The sequence below is a fragment of the Sinohyriopsis cumingii genome, chromosome 7 (genome assembly GCF_028554795.1).
Source record: "Sinohyriopsis cumingii isolate HCF-2022 chromosome 7, ASM2855479v2, whole genome shotgun sequence".
NCBI classification, from domain to species: domain Eukaryota; kingdom Metazoa; phylum Mollusca; class Bivalvia; order Unionida; family Unionidae; genus Sinohyriopsis; species Sinohyriopsis cumingii.
Window position 1 is genome coordinate 35,140,495 of NC_142967.1, and position 17,979 is coordinate 35,158,473.

Below are 17,979 nucleotides of genomic sequence, written 5' to 3' on the forward strand. Positions count from 1 at the left end.
AAACAGTTATGAATAGAATTCTTATCTTACTTTTTGTAGTTATTTCTATAGGTAGGAAATAGTATTTATGTGATAATTCATGTAATTATTTCTATAGGTAGGAAATAGTATTCCTGTGATAATTTATGTAATTATTTCTTTAGGCAGGAAATAGTATTCCTGTGATAATTTATGTAATTATTTCTATAGGAAGGAAAAAGTATTCCTGTGATAATTCATGTAATTATTTATATAGCTAGGAAATAGTATTCCTGTGATAATTTATGTAATTATGTCTATAGGTAGGAAAAAGTATCCTGTGATAATTTATGTAATTATTTCTATAGGAAGGAAAAAGAATTCCTGTGATAATTCATGTAATTATTTCTACAGGAAGGAAAAAGTATTCCTGTGATAATTCATGTAATTATTTCTACAGGAAGGAAAAAGTATCCTGTGATAATTCATGTAGTTATTTCTATAGGTAGGAAATAGTATTCCTGTGATAATTTATGTAATTATTTCTATAGGAAGAAAAAAGTTAATCCTGTGATAATTCACGTAATTATTTCTATAGGTAGATAATATTATTTGTGTGATAATTTATGTAATTATTTCTTTAGGCAGGAAATAGTATTCCTGTGATAATTTATGTAATTATTTCTATAGGAAGGAAAAAGTATTCCTGTGATAATTCATATCATTATTTCCATAGGTAGGAAATAGCATTCCTGTGATAATTTATGTAATTATTTCTATAGGCAGAAGAGAGTATTATTCTGGTAATAATTCATTAATTATTTATATAGGTAGAAAATATTTTTTTGTTGATAATTCATATTTCTATAGGTAGAAAATAGTTTTCTTGTGATAATTCATATTTATATAGGTAGAAAATACTATTCTTGTGCTAGTTCATGTAATTATTTCTAAAGGTAGAAAATATTAATCCTGTGATAATTGGTGGTGTGTGTGTGATATGGATTTTTAATGTAGCTTTAACAATTTTTCAGTCATATAGCTATGATGTCTGCAGTGTCGCAGTTTATAGTGATGTCTAGCACTGGGGTATCATGCTGCAGATATGTAGCATGATGCCCCACCCAGTCACATTATCCTGACACAAGGCCGACCAGTCATAACACTAATCTCTTAATGCTGAGTGCCAAGCAAGGCAGCTGTTATACCATTTTTGTAAGTCTTTGGAATGACTTGGCCGGAGATCAAACCCATGACCTCCCGCATCCGAGGCGGATGCTCTAACCACTGGGCCACTGGAATAGTCAATAATTGTTGGAAGCATTTCTGTAGCTAAAAAATAGTATTCTTGAGACAGCTTGTGTAATTATTTCTCTAGGTAGAAAAATAGTATTCTTAAGATAATTGGTGTAATTATTTCCATAGGCAGAAAATAATATTCATGTAATACCTTGTTTACTTTTATCTATAGGTAGAAAATAATATTCTTGTAAATACTATGTGAAATTATTTTTTTTTCTAACAATGTTCAATGTTAAGCATGTCCTGTTCAAATTACACACTTCCCAGTCATTTTGCTGACAATATTAAATACTAAGTCTGTCCTGTCCAAAATACACATTGTCCTGTCATTTTGCTGACAATGTTTAATGCAAGTCTGCCCTGTCCAAAATACACAACGTCTTGTCATTTTGCTGACAATGTTCAATGCAAGTCTCTCCTGTCCAAAATACACAGCATCCTGTCATTTTGCTGACAATGTTCAATGCATAGTCTGTCCTGTCCAAAATACACTGTCCTGTTCAAAATACATATTATCATAATAATGAACCATTTAAAGAGAATCACCACTTTTAGGAAGATAATAAAACAACTGAAATAATCTGAACATTCAATAGACATGTGAATCCCCCCTCACTAGAAGCATCAGTGCTTCAGAATGCTAAACACACCATTAGACATTTCAAGACAAACTCATTTCTACAATGCTATTATAATCAGCTAACAATCTTTAGTACCACAACATTTGTCTGTTTTAATTGTTTTCCTGATTACAACCTTTAGCCCCTCCTGCCACTACCAGTACTATTATCACCACTGCCACTACTAATACAATCAACAATTACAACAAAAATTTACATTTATTATTGTCCCTTTTTTATATAGTATAATCAAACACAATGTTAAGATCCTGAGCTACTACCTGTCAAATAAATTCAATTTACAATAAAGAAAAGAAAATAATTCCTGAATTATCTAAGTGCATGCCAGTCTAAGTCGAGTTCAGCATACACTAAGACCTCTGTCTGTCTTTGTTTTCCTTTAAAAAGGTGTCCATCTGTACATCAATCTAAAACATGTTCAATATAAACCAAGTCCTCTGCCTATCGTTTTTCTTGTACAAACTAAATGACATAATTCAGCATGTTAATTTTCTTTCAATCAGAGACGAAAAGCGGTTAGAAAGTGGTGGAGCTACAGACCAACCCATCAGTAATTGGGTAACTTCTGAAAAAAATCAATGACATTTGAATTATAACCATCAACTACACTGTAGTAAGAGTCAGTGTAACGTGTTGTGTGAATTGCAGACAGATCGCAGGGAATCTCATGTGAGAATCAATTCACTGAGCTTGACAAGTAATACCGCTGATCATATGTAAGGATGGTTCATTCTAGCAGATCTAATCTGCCTCTCTCATAACACATAGTTAAACCATGGAACATTTCCTTCAGAGAGTTATTATATAAAAAGGAAAACCATGCACAACATTGGAAATTTTATGTAGCTACCTCAAAGGTAAGTTTGACTGACAGTTTTGACCTTCAGTTAAAACTAAAAGCAATATTAGCTATGATTATATTTAGATTTTATTAGCAGAATGGCTTTACACCAGATTTAAAAATTTGAAAAATCAATCACAGCTGACACATTCAAAATGGCTTAAATACTCCGACAAAATCTTCTGACAAAATGTCCAACATTCAAAATGGTTTAAATACTTTGATAAAATCTTCTGACATAATGTCCAACATTTAAAATGGTTTAAATACTTTGACAAAATCTTCTGACATAATGTCCAACATTCAAAATGGTTTAAATACTTTGACAAAATCTTCTGACATAATGTCCAACATTCAAAATGGTTTAAATACTTTGACAAAATCTTCTGACATAATGTCAAACATTATGCAGATATGCAATAGTATACATTTTCTGAAATGTTAAAAACAAAGTTAATATTTATATTGAATTATTTCAGCATCAGCAATATTTTGTGCAATATTTTATGACCTGGATTCGTATTGTTATGAAATTTACTTTTTAATATTAATACATAAAAACCTTCACTCATTTACTTCTTACATTCTGGTAGCATATGGTACCCTTAGCTTCAACATATATCATATAAAATATTTCTATACAAGCATTGGTATATAGTTTATGTAATTTAACATTTAATTTAATGTGCTACATTATTTTCAATAAATATGTTGGGATTCCATCTATCTAGGAATCAATAGCACTTAAGTCAGTTGTTACATAATGCCCAGTATTATTAGATACATGAATATGCAAGTGTTTTCTTTTTCTTCTAAAATTTAATACATAATGTTATTTATCATTACTGTATGTTGCATCTTAACATTGAAAAGTGGATCTGGCTGTCTAATTATGTAGAGTAATTACTACTGGGATGGTGGATTACAAATGCATTATATTCAATCTTTCAGTGCAGCACTCAAACTATAATAGATAAAAGAAATGACTCACTGCTATATTATGGTTTATGATTTATGAAAAACTCTTATTACTGATACAGTATGGTTCCTGGACACCTTTCATTACCGATACATCATGCTTTCTGGACACATTTCATTATTGATATGCCATGCTTCCTGGACATGCTTCCTGGATACATTTCATTACTGATACATCATGCTTCATTGACACATTTCATTATTGATGCATCATGCTTCCTGGATACATTTCATTATTGATACATCAATCCTCCTGGACACCTTTCATTACCGATACATCATGCTTTCTGGACACATTTCATTATTGATATGCCATGTTTCCTGGACACCTTTCAGCATTGATACATCATGCTTCCTGGACACCTTTCAGTATTGATACATCATGCTTCCTGGACACATTTCATTATTGATACATCATGCTTCCTGGATACATTTCATTATTGATACATCATGCTTCCTGGACACATTTAATTATTGATACATTATGCTTCCTGGCCATATTTCATTATTGATACATCATGCTTCCTGGACACATCTCATTATTGATACATTATGCTTCTTGGACACATTTCATGGTTAACACATTATGCTTCCTGGACACATTTTATTATTGATACATCATGCTTCCTGGATACATTTCATTATTGATACATCATGCTACTGGACACATTTCATTATTGATACATCATGCTTCCTGGACACATTTCATTATTGATACATTATGCTTCTTGGACATACTTCATTATTTTTACATCATGCTTCCTGGCCACATTTCATTATTGATACATTATGCTTCTTGGACATATTTCATTATTTTTACATCATGCTTCCTGGCCACATTTCATTATTGATACATTATGCTTCCTGGACACATTTCATTGCTAATACATTATGCTTCCTGGACACATTTCTTTATTCATACATTATGCTTCCTGGAAACTTATTATTATTGATACATATTATGACATTGGTTTTATGTACTAATAATATACTATGGTATTTGCTTTTATGTATTAATAATATACTTTAGTATTTGGTTTTATGTACTCATAATACACTATGGTATTTAGTTTTATGTGGTCATAATATACTATGGTATTTAGTTCTATGTAGTCATAATATACAATGTTATTTGGTTTTATGTACTAATAATATACAATGGTATTTGGTTTTATGTACCAATAATATACTATGGTATTTGGTTTTATGTACTAATAATATAATATGGTATTCGGTTTTATGTACTCATATTATACTACAGTATTTGCTATTAAGAAAGCCTACAGAATATGATGTGGCAGATTTAACTTTCTTGTTGATTAAGAAGTATATATTCAATTGTCCATTTAAAAAAATCTGCATTCCAACTTTCTACTTTTCAAAGCTGAATAAAAAATGTCAACTTATAAAATATTTTGAATTTTATTCAATACATCTTTATTTCTCATCAGTGCTAGGTATCACTATAAACTGCCACAATGCAGACATCATAGGGATATGACTGAAAAATTGTTAAAGCTACATTAAAAATCTAAATCTGACACACACATTCATGTTGTTTATGGGAATGTTGAGTACTAAGATTCAAGGTTGTTTATAGGAATATAAGGCACTTATTTCAGAAACATGAAGTCCACTTGGATGCAAAATGATTCTTTTTTTATCCTGAATTTCTCATCTCTCAATAAAATTAACTTTGCAAATAAAAGCCACATCAAAATCAAAATGTTAATTTTTGGTCTATATGGTATTTGGTCTTGAAAACTTTACTGTATACTGAAATTTGAATGAGAAAAATCAGATTTTTCATATATTGCATTACTTGGACAACATGGATTCTGATGTATGTCTAGAAATGCAGAGAATTTCAAAATCAGTTACATAATGTCAAATACTTGATGACATTTTAATTTTTTTAGCCACAATTCTTACTTTTCTTCTTCTTCATTTTACTCTGTTACATCAGACCTTCTATATCAAGTGTCTGCATGTGTGATTTGGAATTTTAACATAGCTTTAACAATTTTTTAGTCATATCGCTACAATGTCTTCAGTGTGGCAGTTTATAGTGATGTCTAGCACTGGCTGACCATATATATACACCTCATGCCCAACACATGTACCATATGTACTAGATTATAAGTCAAGTCAAACTGCAAAAAACAAAGATCATGATCTGCCATAGCATACCGTGCCTGCAGATTAGTGTCTTTGTTGTTTAGTCTACTGATTAATCTGAACAAATTGCACAGACCCAGATCTGCTGGTGCATTATGCACTGGCAGATCTGGGTCTGTGCAGTTTGCAGTTGGGCTCATCTTATAAGCAAGGTTAGATACTGCAGACTTACCACATCTACACAAAACAGGTTGACCACATCTACACACTACAGGCTGACCACATCTACACACTACAGGCTGACCACATCTACACACTACAGGCTGACCACATCTACACACTACAGGCTGACCAAATCTACACACTACAGGCTGACAACATCTACACACTACTGGCTGATCACATGGTTTGTAAGATATATAAAGTTTCTTTCATCATTCATTGTTACATATATGCAAACAGAAAATCACAACATTCAGAATGTTAGCAAAGATAAAAATACAACTGGAAACTGAAAATTTCTTTTTCATTCCTGTATCTATTTCTTGTTGAGTTCTTGTTTTAAAAAGTTATATGGCAACTGAAAATAAAGCAAGGTTTGTAATGATTTATGAAATACATGTAATATCATAAAAATTATATGTACCTTATCCCTTTGTCTTTTTTATACCATATCAATTATAGGTTCCTGAACTCTTGGTCTTTTTTGTACCATATAAATTATAGGTAGCTTATGTCTTTGTCTATTTTATACCATAAAATTTATAGGAACTTTATCTCTTTGTCTTTGTACTGATTAATCAATGGCCAGTAAATGTGGATTATCTTTCACGACTGTAGACAAAAAGTACAGACTTTTTGAAAATCAATGCAGTCACAATAGGACTAAGAGAAAAAAATACAAGCATCAATGGAAAGCTTTCTTTAAAGGTATCCCATAATAGTATTACTTAATTACTTAATTATCTTTCCTAAGACCCACTTCATATGATGGCACTGATACCATTCCAAAATTACATCACATGAAAGCGCTTTAAACCTAATGCGCCTTGATACATTATGTAAGGCTTGAAGATTCATCTGATATCAGCCTTTTCCTTAATGATGTGTTTGTTTTCACAACAAATTAAATTAAGCTTTTATTCAAGTACTGCCTGTTTTTTCTTCTTTTTTTTCTTGTCTGCTTTTGATGGGTTTCAAAAGCACTTTTAACACATTATTCTCTATGTCATGATGAGGAAATGGAAGATAAGTGCCTAACCCAAGGATCTTGTAACTTTCAAAGATTATCAATTCCTTATATAGAACAAACAAAATATGAAAAAATGTCTGCTTGTTACCTTGAACTTGGCAAGGAAGCAAATGCTTATAGTCCATGGTACCATATTGTCTATTGTTTCTTATTTTTTGACACATGATAAATCCATAAACAAAAGATGAAAATCACCAATGGCAGTATGGCTAGAATGCAGACAGTGAATAGTGTGCCAATGCAGTATAGCCAGATTTGAATACTGTGCCAAAGACAGTATAGATAGATTACAAACTGTGAATAATGTGCCAATGACAGTATAGCCAGATTACAAACAGTGAATACTGTGCCAACAACAGTATAGCCATACTACAAACAGTGAATACTGTGCCAATGACAGTATAGACAGATTACAAACTGTGAATACTGTGCCAATGGCAGTATAGCCAGATTACAAACTGTGAATGCTGTGTCAATGGCAGCATAGCCAGATTACAAACAGTGAATACTGTGCCAACAACAGTATAGCCATACTACAAACAGTGAATACTGTGCCAATTACAGTGTAGCCAGATTACAACCAGTGAATGCTGTACCAATGGCAGTATAGCCAGATTATAAATTGTGAATACTGTGCCAATGGCAGTATAGCCAGATTAAAAACTGTGAATAGTGTGCCAATGGCAGTATGACCAGACTACAAACTGTAAATACTGTGCCAATGGCAGTAAGCCAGACTACGAACTGTGAATACTGTGCTAATGGCAGCATAGCCAAATTGCAAACTGTGAATAATGTGCCAATGGCAGTATAGCCAGATTATAAATTGCGAATACCATGCCAATGGCAGTATGACCAGACTACAAACTGTAAATACTGTACCAATGGCAGTAAGCCAGACTTCAAACTGTGAATGCTGTGCTAATGGCAGCATAGCCAAATTGCAAACTGTGAATAATGTGCCATTGGCAGTACAATGCATAGCCCGTTTACAAACAGTGAATACTATGCCAATGACAGTATATCCAGACTCCATACTGTGAATAATGTTCCAATGGGGTTTGGCCAAACTGCAAACATTATTACTGTGCCAATGGGTTTGTGGACAGATTGCAAACTATTCATATTGTGCAAATGGTGATATTGCTAGATTGCAAACCATGAAGACTGTCAATTTGGGTGTGGCCAGATTACAAACCATGAATACTGTGCCAATGGTGGCTTGGCCAGATTACAAACCTGGAATACTGTGCTAGTGGTAGTATGGCTAGACTGCAACCTGGAATACTGTGCTAGTGGTAGTATGGCTAGACTGCAACCTGGAATACTGTGCTAGTGGTAGTATGGCTAGACTGCAACCTGGAATACTGTGCTAGTGGTAGTATGGCTAGACTGCAACCTGGAATACTGTGCTAGTGGTTGTATGCCCAGATTGTAAACTATAAATGTTGTAACTCCATTTTTATTAATTGGGAATAAATTTTTGTGATGCCATAACACTAGTACCTAATAAAACAAGAAAATCTTAACAGAAATCACTGGAGCGTGAAATGAATGTCACAGAGACCTAATTTTCAGCTATTATTATTATTATTATTATTATTATTATTTGCATAATACAATTAAAAGTTACAAAAAAATTGGACAATGCTTTAATTAAATTAATTTGCACTGAATGAAATCGTTCATGTGGTGAGAAGATTGGAAATATCTTTAATGTAATCTTCTGATTCGCTCACTTGTTTTATTTCAAAGTTAGGAATATTTTCTCAGAAATTACTTCAATTTAATTTTCTATTGTAAAAGAAAAACAATTCCTCAAAAATTCTGAAACTGAAAATGTAATTCTGTCGTCAAAAGAGTAATAAGTAATACTGACTAAGTTATTTTAAAGCTCAGACATTTGACAATCATGTCATGTCAGACATGATTTTACAGCTGAACTGACAAACTTGCTATGACACAGGCATGATTTTACAGCTTACTTGACATACATGCTATGTCTTAGACATGACATCACAGCTTAACTGACAAAAATGCTATGTCACAGACATGATTTTACAGCTTACTTGACATAAATGCTATGTCTTAGACATGACAGTACAGTTTAACTGACAAACATGATATGTCACTGACATAATGTGACTGTTTAATTGACAAAACAGTGTTACAGAAGATATAACTCTATAGCTTATCTGACAAACATACTATATCATTTTTAAAACTGATAGCAATTGGTTCCATTACCTCTTTCAGGAGTAGAAGGGTTTACAAGAGAACGGGCATCATACTCTTTTGTGTTGTGCATTTAACATGCATTTGCGCAAGGACTCTAAATGAAGGCATGCTTCTGAAATATTGTACAGGAGAGAAGACATCCACACTTCAAAAATACTCATCAAAATAAGTTGTTGTTTTTGCTGTTGTGGGGTTTAATGCCATTTTTCAGCACATGATTGGCTATGCATGGCGACCAGTATTAATGGTGAAGGAGAACCTGGGAAAACCCTGGGAAGAACCACCAACCCATGAGAAGCTATTGGCAAGCTTTCTCACATACCCACATTGGCCGATAAAAATAAGTAACATCCAAATTAAGTATTTATGCATATATGCACACAACAAAGGGAATTTGTCTGACTAGTTACTCATATAAAAATAAGTAACATCAAAATTAAGTATTCATGCATATATGCACACGACAAAGGGAATTTGTCTGACTAGTTACTCATATACAAATAAGTAACATCCAAATTAAGTAATTATGCGTATATGCACACGACAGAGGGAATTTGTCTGACTACAGTGTCTTTATCTTTAGCTACTTATTAAAAAACATTCATAGTCTTTTTGAAGTGAAACCTAGTTAGTACGGGATGAAAAGGTGTAGACCCCAAAGGTTTCATGATTTTTTTAACCAAGCTGTAATTAGAATCCTTAAAAGTCACTGAATCAACATTTTGGTATTGGCAGTAGGAAAGCGATATTAATCTAAGCGGAATCCTCAACATCAGACTTGGATCTCACCCTAAGTCCTAACCAGACATCTGTACTTTTCAAACACCATTACTAATTGCAAAACAAGATTTCTGCAGGATATTGCATCTCAACTGCTTCACATTGATATAATCCAAACACCTTGCAAAATCATTACAGCAAGAAAAGAAGGCCACTGACTACAATATCCCAGTAATAATGTCCGAATGCAAACATCTGTTTTGGCTTTTTAGTCCTTCTGCTAACATTAAAAGTTAAGATGTTGAATTTTTCCAGTACTGTGTCTGTGACAGATGCTGATGTCTTCAAGAATTAATGTTAATAAAAAAAAAATATTCTGGAAACCTCAGACTACAATAAACAAATTTTGTTCTGTATTGGCACTGTCCTTTATATACAGGTTTCACAGTACAAATACGTGAAAAATTGGACAATAGAAAGCTGCAATCTGAATTCTGAAATTTTTCCATAATACTGGCTAATTCAGAGCTATCCGAAATTTTAGAAAACTAATCTGACACTAGAAAATCAATCTGACATTAATCCAATCTGAAAAATTGAAGCTGTTTACTATCAAGTTCATCTCTTTAAATATAAATTGTTCTAGCAGTTCCCAAGAAGAAATAATTAATATGGAGTTTCTCCATTTATAACATGAAACTGGAATTGAATCAAATAGAGTGTACTTCTTTTGTAACATTTAAATGTATTTATTGAATAAAGAAACTACTAGCTGAACATTTTGGAGTTAGAATGTTATAGACGGAATGGATTATGTCAACAAGCTGTTGTCTACACAACAAAGCTACTTAAGCTTTCTTTTATGAAGTTTCTTAATATCTCAGATGCACCATTTTAAGATCTCAGATGTATCATTTTGGCATCTCATATCCATCATTTTAACATCTCAGATGTATCATTTTGACATCTCAGGTCCACCATTTTAACATCTCAGATGCATCATTTTGTCATCACAGGTCCACCATTTTAACATCTCAGATGTCTCATTTTGACATCTGAGGCCCACCATTTTTATATCTCAAATGTACCATTTTAACAACTCAAAATTTACCATTTTAACATTTCAGATCTTCTATTTTACCATCTCAGCTCTACCATTTTAACATTTCAGTTCTTACATTTTTGACATCTCAAATTTATCATTTTAACATTTTCAGTTCCACCATTTTAACATCTCACATTTACCAAATTAGTATTTCACATCAACCAATTTATTATCTCAAATGTCCATTTTAACATCTCAGATCTATTACTTTAAGATCTCAAATGTGCCATTTTTACATCTCAGATGTATCTTTTTAATTTCTCAAATATACCAATTTCACATCCCAAATCTATGATTTTAACATCTCAAATGAATTATTTTTACATCTCAAATGTACCAATTTATCTGCTTTAAAAGAAAAGACATAATAATTGTGCAAGAAATAATAATGATGTTTATTTCATCTCCAGAATATTGACATATGTAATTTCTTCCTAATAAAAGAAAGAAATTAATTAATTCATGTATTGGCAATTTTGTATGGCACTTTTAACACAATGTTAGCAGTACCATTCCAGTTAAATTAAAGCTAAGTGACATTCCCATGGACACAATGAGGCAGCAGACCCAAGCTGCCCTGGGTGGTTTTCAAAACCATAATGACTTGAATTACAAGTCTGATGTTCTATGGAGTTAGTATGACTTTTTTATTGACTGATAAACAATCAATGAAAAAACCATTAAAACTGTACAAAAATGAAGTAAAATCTGATTTTTAGACTTATGGTCATATTTTGTACAAATGCAAAAGACATGCCCCGAAATATTAACTGACACAAAAGTGCAGTCAATAAATAGCATAAAACCATAACAATTAGGAAACTGGGATTACAATCCATTAGTCTACAATTAGAGTTGAATTATTCAATAAAATATGCTTGGTGCAAAACCTTGATCAAAGTTTTCACTTGAAGGAATAAAAAACAAAATTATAAAATCCATGGCACAAGATAGGAAAGAGGCTTTATGTTCTTATAGGACTCATAAAGAACAATGTTTAATTCCCGGTTCCAGAGAGTGTTAATTCTTTTAATAAAAAAAGAACAAACACTGAAAACTGTTTTTTAGATGCGGCCAATTTATGGAGGTTCAGTTAAACTTGTTTGTTTCACATTTTTTGTGGTTGTTGAAGTCAGTTATGTGCATACTGTATGTATGTATGTATGTATGCATGCATGCATGCATGCATGTATCTATATATATATATATATATATATATATATATATATATATATATATATATATATATATATATATATATATATATATATATATATATATATATAGGTAACATTTATCAAATCTGAACACTGTCAGGACACAAAATTATGGCTTTTTAATAGAGGTGGACACTATGCGCATGTTCAATTAGTATCAAAGCAACCATACTATTAATCAAATAGAAGGCTATCTGCTAAAAAGGTCACAGTCTCAAAGGGGCTGGTTAAGGGATGCATCAATATACTGCAGGTATGGGCTTCAAGGGCAAATAGTGTACAAAATTTAACAAACAATACATTATTATCCCACTGCTTTCAAAGTTGGATAATGTTATCCTGTGTACTGAGGTATACCCATGATTTCAAAGTGGGGATAATGTTATCTTGTGTGCTGAAGTATTATACCCATGCTTTCAAAGTGGGGATAATGTTATCCTGTGTACTGAGGTATATCCATGATTTCAAAGTGGGAAGAATATTATCTTTGTACATAAATGTTATCCTGTGTACTGAAGTATCCCCATGCTTTCAAAGTGGGGATAATGTTATCATGTGTGCTGAAGTATTATACCAATGCTTTCAAAGTGGGTATAATGTTATCCTGTGTGCTGAAGTATCCCCTTGCTTTCAAAGTGGGGATAATGTTATCCTGTGTACTGAAGTATCCCCTTGCTTTCAAAATGGGGATAATGTTATCATGTGTACTAAAGGATACCCATGTATTCATAGTGGGTATAATGTTATCCTGTGTACTGAAGTATCCCCATGCTTTCAAAGTGGGGATAATGTTATCATGTGTACAGGGTGACAAAAGGAGTAGTGAGGTCCCAAAAAAAAACACATGATGGTTACTACTAGTTACACGTATTAGTCTAATAAGTGGCTGATGCAGATGTGCAACAACATTGTGCTTTTTCATCTGGACATTTTGGGATACATTTCTTGAAAATTTGTGATAAAAAGGATATTTTGAAAATTCAGCCTTTCATCACTTCTTCTCCTATGGTTCTTGGAGAATTATATTAAAATGGTGTAGGCTAGATATGTGGTTGGTGTTGATTTGCAATAACATTTTCATTTTTTTTATATCTCTGGCCAATCGTATGTGAAATGCATTAAAAAATTCACACCATACATGGGGGACTAATTTCTGAAACTTTTGTAGGCTAGATATGTAATTAGTGTAGATGGGCAAATAAAGTTACACTATTTTCATCTGGCTCATTTTGCAAGGGGGACTGATGCTTAAAAATGTGTCAAAATGGGAAATTTTGAGAAATTGGCAGGTTTCTTTATATAAAACTAGGCAATGTTATTGTTGGGCATTCACAGATGTGCTGTAATGATTCTCATTTTCCATTGTTCTGAAAGTCATGGCAGAGGGAGATTTTATGTTGTATTCCCATACAGGAAAACTCACTTTCTCTCAGTGTGGAAGGAAAGGCCAACATCTTTACTCATACAACAAAAAAGGGTAAGCATTAAAAAGATGTATACAATTTTCACAGACAGTACATTGAGTGGAAAGGCCTCCATTAGCTCAGCATTAACAATCCCAGACATTTATTGATAAAGAGGATCAATCTAATGTGCAGTAACGACAGCCTAAAATACTATATACTATCTATGGTATAACGGAAGGAAATAGAGAATTAAGGCATTATGAAAATGGTACAGGACAAGAAATAATTTATTGCCTTATACCAAGCCTAATAACCCTTGTACAAAAACAAACATATAAGGAAATGTGTTAGTCTTGGGCAATCTTCAGACATCAATATTGCTATAAAAATTTGCCACCTAATGTACTCACATTTCCTTTCATATGTAACAAAATAAAGAATTACAAAACACTAAAATATTTTGTAAAACATTTAACTGGAACGACAAGTGGAACAATGGTAACAAAAACATGAAATAAATCTTTTATGGTGGAATACACAGAAACACAAGCAGACAATTGCTGTTAAGCAATTTCCACATCTGAGTTGGTTCAATTATTAGTTTGCCTGGACTGGTGCCCAAATTGTCTTCCTTTAGACATGAAGAGAACTAAGAGTCACACTCTAAAATGTACAGAACCCTTCACATGAAGCTAAAATTAAAGATTAGTGTTACTGAAAAGCTTATATTACATGTAGCAAACTTTAAAAAGAAGATGAATAAATTAAAAAATAATGAGGATTATTGTCCACAAAAAAGTTCATGATATAAATTCCCTGATGTTCACAGTTGATTACATAGTGAGTTTACATCATTAAATTACAGCATGAATTTACATCAATAAATTAAACTTTATAAAGTGTGATTTTACATCTCTAAATAAAACCATGATTTTTCATTATTAAATTATAGTATGATTTTATATCATTAAATTATGGCATGAATTTATATCACTAAACTTTAGCATGATTTTACATTATTAAATTATAATTTAATTTGACATCATTAAATTATAGCATGATTTACATCATTAAATTATAGTGTGATTTTATATAACTAAATTATGGCACAAGTTTATATCACTAACTAAGGCATGATTTTACATCATTAAATTACAGCCTGATTTTACATCATTAAATTACAGCTTGATTTTACATCATTAAATTACAGCCTGATTTTACATCATTAAATTACAGCATGATTTTACATCATAAATTTATAGTATGATTTTACATCATTAAATTACAGCAAGATTTTACATCATAAATTTATAGTATGATTTTACATCATCAAATTACAGCATGATTTTATATCATTAAATTGCAGCATGATTTTACATCATTAAATTACAGCATAATTTGATATCATTAAATTACAGCATGATTTTACATCAAATTATTATTCCTACAGCCATGGTGAATCTTTAGAATCACTGATTATTATCAAGTTAAAAAACCTTGTGCTCAGTGATATGCATGTTGGCACTTGTTTTCTTTTTTTTTTTTTTTGTTCAAGGGAGATAATTGTCATAACAACAAAGGGTGATAACTTGACAATGTATATAAGGTTCTGAATAGAAATTAATACCTATATCCAGTAATTTTACCTAATTTTCAATTGAAAATATGACCTAGTTTCACTTCTAATATATCTAATATAATTCAAAGTACATGTATAAGAGATTATTAACTGATAGTGTTCTTTTAATGCTCTCAGTATAAAAAGTAAAGGTCAACGACATGTCTGGTTCTGACAGTGAAAAGAATAACTTCAAGCTTTCCCTTTAAAGTAAATGGCCTGCCTTGACCATTTACTTTAAGACCTGTGCTGAGCTTTCCTCATTATTCTTGAGTATGCATAAATAAAGATTTGTCCTCAATAATACAATGTAACAATCTCTACATATCAACAAATGCACCGATTTTATTTACCAAGATGTGATTGTGTCTTTAAGAATGGCTTTCATTGGCTCATTCAAACTGATTAAAAGGTCATTTTGGGTCACAATGGTAACAAGTTTTATACTCGCACTTGAAGTGACAGGTTTAAAGTTGGTTTATGCATCATCAAGAAACACAAGCAAATCTCTGCACAGGCAGTCATGGACAACAAAGCAGCATAGTAGACTGTTGCCTGTGGTTTGCAGCAATGGTATAGGGGATCTGGATTGAAACAAATCTCACCCTATTTATATGAATTGGTCTACATACATACATACATACATACATACATACATACATACATACATACATACATACATATCTCACTATCTATATTTGAATAGGCCTATATACATACAAATCTCACTCTATCCATATATGAATAGGTCTGTATAATTTTTTTTTACTCTATTCATACAAATATACCATCCTACATGCCAATTTCATTCTATGCATGTGATTGGCCTACCAGTGGCACTCTAGCTAGTAATCGATAAGAAGGACATGTTCTCAATAAACAGATATAAATAACTGATGCATCTAGTCTACAAAAAAATTCATGAAAATCATATTAAAGTCTACAGAATTCATGGTAATAAATGTTATGAGAATTAATGTCACATGACACAGCTTTTAAAAAACAGAGGAAGTAGTAAACAACAACCACATTGGAGTATAATGTTTAGGATATAAAGTCTGTGGCATTAATTACCATTAACACAGATGTGCTTCTGGGACTTAAAACCTTTACAAAGCAACCATTTAGGATCAGTATAACATACTAAATACAACATAGTGAAACCCTCTATTACAGTAAAAATGTTACTGTCCATTTATAAAAGGGAATGTCTTGAAAATTATTGCCAACATATTGAGAAATAAACATTCTGGACTATACCAGCTTTTAATACTTTAGTTTTGATTTCTAAAAAAAAGAATGTGCCTAACCTATGTTGTTCTAAGAATGCATACAGAAATTTAAATGAAAGGAAATTTGAAAGGGAACATTAAACAGTGCCAACTCTAATTTCCTTTTAGATTCCATTATAAATGGTTTATTGAAATCAATCACGTAGCAAAACTAAAGTGAACCAGACATATCATTAAAGATGTTACAAACAATGGCCTATTATCACGGAATTTCCAAGCTCAATACAATTTATTCATTGCAATCATTTCGGTCAAATTCAAGTGACACATTCTGTTTTTCAATGACAAACACAGATGTCAAACATTTTTCTTACATCACAAATGTCTAGGTCGGTGGGATGCTTTATGTAGAGATTTTTTCCAATGATGCTGATTGCATATTTTCAAGGCCTCTGTATTTTTAGCATTTTCAACTACATCTTCATCTATATCTGAAGGCATGTCAGCATCATTTGACCAATACTGAAAGACATTCATGCCAGTATTCTAAATTTCTGTCAAAGTTGTTTGTCAAAGTCTACTGAGCATTTTTTAAAGGGAGATCATATCTGATGATGGATCGACATCATTTGTAAAACCTGACAGCCCTCCATGCTACTGGATGCTAGGATGCCCTCAAACAATTGTGGTCAAATTCTGTCCAGTGGTTTTAGAGAAGAAATCATTGACAGTTTTTGTATCTTAATAATGACAGCCATATTTGATAGATCTGCATCATCAGTACAAAAATGAAGGCAGGTTTCGTTAAATTCTGTTCATCAGTCTCTAGTGTGCAAATCTATTAAAGAATACAGAACTGTAACTACAATGACTTTCCATATTGCCAGTTTTGGTGGCTAATATCACATTCTCTTTTTTGGCACATTGTTGAGAAATTCTGGTGTTAATTCCATGCAAAAATTGAATGCTTGTGTGTATGGATAAAAAAAAAACTATGTAGGCCCATCAAAGATTAAATAAGTTCTTGAGATCCCACTATATACTGTACTCTCTCACATTAAAATAACCTCAGCATAATGTGGTTCCTTTTATGAATTCCTCTCACCACTTACTAAGCATGCTAAATCAATGAGATTTGCTTTGGTTTTGTTTCAATATTTTATGGCACATCAATACAAGGAGGTTATATCATGTTGAAGTATTTGAGTCAAGTGCCTTGCCATATTGGCAGCTGACCTGGGTCATTTGAGTATACTGTATTGCCATATTGGCAGCTGACCTGAACCACTTGAATATAGTGCCTTGTCATATTGGCAGCTGACCCGAGTCATATGAGTAAAGTGCCTTTGCCAT

General features: G+C 32.1%; 1 protein-coding gene across 4 annotated transcripts in view; it reads left to right on the top strand.

Moving 5' to 3' along the window:
• The window catches only part of LOC149795010 (octopamine receptor 2-like), a 96,336-nt gene that overhangs the window by 61,619 nt on the left and 16,738 nt on the right, over positions 1-17,979 (top strand). The window contains exon 1 of one of the 4 annotated variants that reach the window (XM_089964671.1): positions 2,543-2,758. The exons of 1 other annotated variant lie outside the window; for it this stretch is intronic. The gene's annotated coding sequence lies outside the window, so the exon portion shown is untranslated. Of the gene's footprint in view, positions 1-2,542; positions 2,759-6,113; positions 6,245-17,979 lie in introns of those variants that run through there. 2 more of the 4 variants (XM_089964673.1, XM_089964672.1) reach the window with 2 other exon arrangements.